General features: G+C 35.6%; 1 long non-coding RNA gene across 1 annotated transcript; it reads left to right on the forward strand.

The window, feature by feature from the left end:
- Positions 1-1,021: 1,021 nt before the first annotated feature.
- Positions 1,022-2,899, forward strand: LOC112153074. Its single transcript, XR_002920438.1, has 3 exons — positions 1,022-1,110; positions 1,186-1,214; positions 2,346-2,899. It is a non-coding gene; the product is annotated as an uncharacterized LOC112153074 (long non-coding RNA).
- Positions 2,900-4,109: the final 1,210 nt, after the last annotated feature.

The raw sequence follows: 4,109 nt of genomic DNA on the forward strand, positions 1-4,109 counted from the left end.
ATATGCAAAGACATGTCTGAGTCTATTTTGAGGGGCCTCAATGGGCGTTTTGACACATTTGAAGCTAAGTTTCAGTCCATCCTGTCCGTGCACACTGATCTGCAAAATCGCATGGTGAGTCAATATGATCATATTTGTTGTAACGCTTTAAAATTTTAGTTTGGGCGTTTTGGGGGGGGGGGGGGNNNNCCATTTTTTGGGTCTTGATCTATGTCGCCAGATGGAAGAAAGATCATGCCTTTCTGATATTGTTCAGCGGGCCGGACCAAATGTGGGGGCGGGCCAGATCTGGCCCGCGGGCCGTAGTTTGCCCATGTCTGCTCTACACCAACAGTCCCACCCACAACTCAAAGGCAAATTTCTGATAAGCACCTGCCGCTCTGCAAAAACTGTCTCATTTTTTGCCTGAAAACACCAGAATTATAATTAATAGACCACTGGGGACACTTTACAATAGATCAAAGATGATCAAAGTGAGGCTTTAGGATTTTTTTCAGAATGTGATTGCTGATCATTAGGATTTTCAAATGAACCATTCTATCAATCTTTTTTAAAAAGCCAGATTTGACAGGAGCAGTAGAGGACCCAAATGCAGGAGACCAGGCAAAGTGGCAGAAAAGTACGTTTAATAAATTAATTGAAACATGACAAAAAACCACAGGAGCAACAAAACGGTGATACAACAGAGCAAATGAGCTGGGAAGGATAAAATGAAAACCACACAAATAGGCTGCAGGCAATTTACTGAACTGAAGACAGCTGTGGATCATGAACCTGAAACTGGTGTGACCCGAGGGACCTTTCAAACACAACAGGACAAAATCCTAATTAAAAAAAACTCAAACCAAAGTTCACAGTTCTGACAAGATTTAGAAAATATATTAACATTTTACTTTACCACAATAGAGAAGACTTGTCGGATTTTGCTTTTCTGAATGATCCACAAGGGGTTGTTTATAACCCAGATAACTGACAGTCTCTTTACACAAATACATTAAACTTCTGTTACTTCCTTTTTCAATTTCAGTCCTATCAGACCTACACAATAATCTGGATTGTGGTGGATGTTGTGTCCGTGTTGATAATGGCTGCCCTCTTCATCTGTCAGTGGTAAGACCAGCCAGTTCAGAGTTTGAGTCATTGCTGTTTGTGAACAAACTGACTCGTCTGTGTCTTTTTTAACAGGAAAACACACTGTTCCCGCCTCAGAGAAGGTACTGCAACTTATTTACTTTAAAATGATAACAGTATGTGAATCATCTTTAATTCCTTTACAATTTAATAATAGAATCTTAACAGCCTGAATAACCATCAAAACAGAATGATCACACAAAAACTTTACTCCATCTATTCTAGAGGCAAAAAGTCTAAGGAGGGAAGTCAGTACCACCAAGACAAAAATATCCTTCTTTGATTCTTAAATCTTTACTGGGTGAAAGATAAAGATAATTGTTACAAATGTCATGGAGGCTGACTGTGAAGATGCTGTCAGTTTACCTATATAACAAAATCTAAACTGTGGCTTTTAAAACTCAGTGTGGAGTCAAGTGTCACACCAAAGCACTTCAGTTCAGAGACAATTTTCAATTCCTGTTTTTCCAAAAACACACCCCATGTCCTGTGCTTGTTTTGTGAACATCATACACACAGCTTTGTTGGTATTCAGTTGAAGCCACGATTTCAAAAGCCACTCATTTACAGGAGCCATGGCTGAGGTGAGAACAGAGGCTGCCTCTTGGATGCGTCTTGCACCAGTGAAGATGACACCAGCATACATTTGAAATTCAGCCTTCTTACATGAATTTGGTAAATCATGTATATACTTACAAAATAGCAGAGGTCCAAGTATTGAGCCCTGAGGCACACCAACAGGAATATCCAAAAATGTGGATTTGACACTGTCAATGCAAACACATTGTTTCCTGAATTCCAAATATGATTTTATCCACTGAATGACATCCCAGGAAAAGTTCAAATATCTTAATTTAGACAGTAGAATTTAATGATTCACTGTGTCAAATGATTTTCTAAGATCTAAAAATACAGCACCAACACAACTCCTAGTGTCCAACATTTTCTTAATTTTTTCTATGAGTAGACAGTTTGCAAATTCAGTGGAATGATTTTCACGGAAACCAAATTGCTTTGGATGTAACAAAGATGTAAGAATATTCGTGTCCACCCCATGGAGACTTTAATCACACTGAAGTTCAGAGTATACAGAAAACAAAAATTTCACACAATAGGCTAAAAAGGCTTTGCATATTTAAAAACTATTCCTATTAATCGCATCTTGACCATCAGTTATTATTAATAATTTGTCTTTTTTTCATTACTGCCAACAGGGAGAAACAGAAATGAACGATCTTCGAACTTCTCAGTTGGAGATCTTGCAACCTTTCCTTTCCTGTCCAGCCGAGCCATGCCAGATTAGGGCTGCATGGAAGAGAAACTGTGTCATTTCAAAGCACTTTTTTGATAATTTCATAAAACTTAAAGTGTAATTTCAAACATAGTTTAGGAAGAAAGTGGACACAACCACCAAAGATTGGCAGTCAGTTACATTCTTTTGAATTTTGTGCAGTTTTTATAGTCTTTTTTTTTGTCTTTTACTACTGAATATGTAATGTCTGAGCTCTGTGTTTGAAAAACACACACTGTAACTATGCATAACTTTCTCTTTGGTGAATTTCTTAATTAAATGAGTACATTTGTCATTGTTTCACTAATGCAGCTATAATGTTTCTGCTTTCTGAGCCACATGAATTTTTCCTCTGTTTAAAAAGTGATTTTTAAAATGTGTCAAATGTAAATAAAAGAATAAAACTCTATACTGTAATCTCAGGGAAGACAAACTTAAAAGGACAACATATGAAAAGATTAAAGAAATACAAATCTGTTTGTGTATGGCTCTTTTTTTGTATTTAACAATTAAAAAATTACTTATTTAAAATTCAACTGCCTGTTGAACCTAACTTTGAAATTATTGCTTCACCCAACTCTAATAATTAGAGATCCAGTTATTAAAAATAAAATAAGTGAAGATACTGAATAATCGCTTGAACCTACAATGCATTGAACTGTCAGTGCTATAGTGATTAAGTGTAACCACAGTGTCTACACTTTTTATGTCTATCATGTTCTTTGTGGCTTCATAGGAAAAAATATATATTTATAAAAATGTATAACTATAGCAGATATCCGATAACTCAAGAAACAAAGTTCATTCTTCTATTTTCCAATTAGAAGTTGCTTGAAAAAAAATGTAAATAATTTCAAACCAAAACCGTTGATTCCGTTTTAGAACAGATGTAAATGAAAAAGAAGAAAATGCAGGAAGGCTTTCTCTCAAATGAAGGATTGAGCATGACAGGCTAAACGTCCACTGAATAGCAAAAAAAAAAAAAAACAATTGTAATTACAACCAGAAGGAACAAATACAGAACAGGTAATGGAAAAAAGAACATTTTTACAAATTTAGTAAACCAAAGCTTTTTTAAGGTTAGAATTCTTTATTCAAGAAAAGCTTAAGAAAACAAATATTGTGATGACATGCTTTTGGCTCAAACTAATTACACGTTTTTTCTCAACTTTCTCATGAAGTCACTCTGACGAGAAAAGAAAATTAAGCCACATTCATCTGAAAATTAAGACAATTAATTATAAAAGCAATCCTGTTAATAAAATTATAAAAGCATTTGAAAGTACTTAACCTACATGAAAAGATCGGCTAAAATGGCATGTGTCAGTGCAGTTTCTCTGTAGAGATAGATTTTTCAGGATTGCTGGTAACTCCCAAATTACATCAATGTCAAAACTATTTTTTTCTGTTGTGCTGAGTAGAGAGTTTGGTTGCCTCAATTACTCAGATGCTTCCAATCACCTGCTTAGACTCCGTATATAAGCCCTGCTTCTACTTCCACTTGCTGCCTGATTGTCTGTGCTCCAAGCCCAGTCAAACTCCCCACACAGCAGTTTTATATATTATGAGAAACATTCACATTAGACCCCATTATTTTTTTTAAATTAAAAACCAACTGTTAATACTGTAGGAAATAGTCACGTATGCGTGCATTATATTCACTCTGAGCATGGTTCTTTACTTGTCA

This window comes from Oryzias melastigma, linkage group LG10 (genome assembly GCF_002922805.2).
Source record: "Oryzias melastigma strain HK-1 linkage group LG10, ASM292280v2, whole genome shotgun sequence".
NCBI classification, from domain to species: domain Eukaryota; kingdom Metazoa; phylum Chordata; class Actinopteri; order Beloniformes; family Adrianichthyidae; genus Oryzias; species Oryzias melastigma.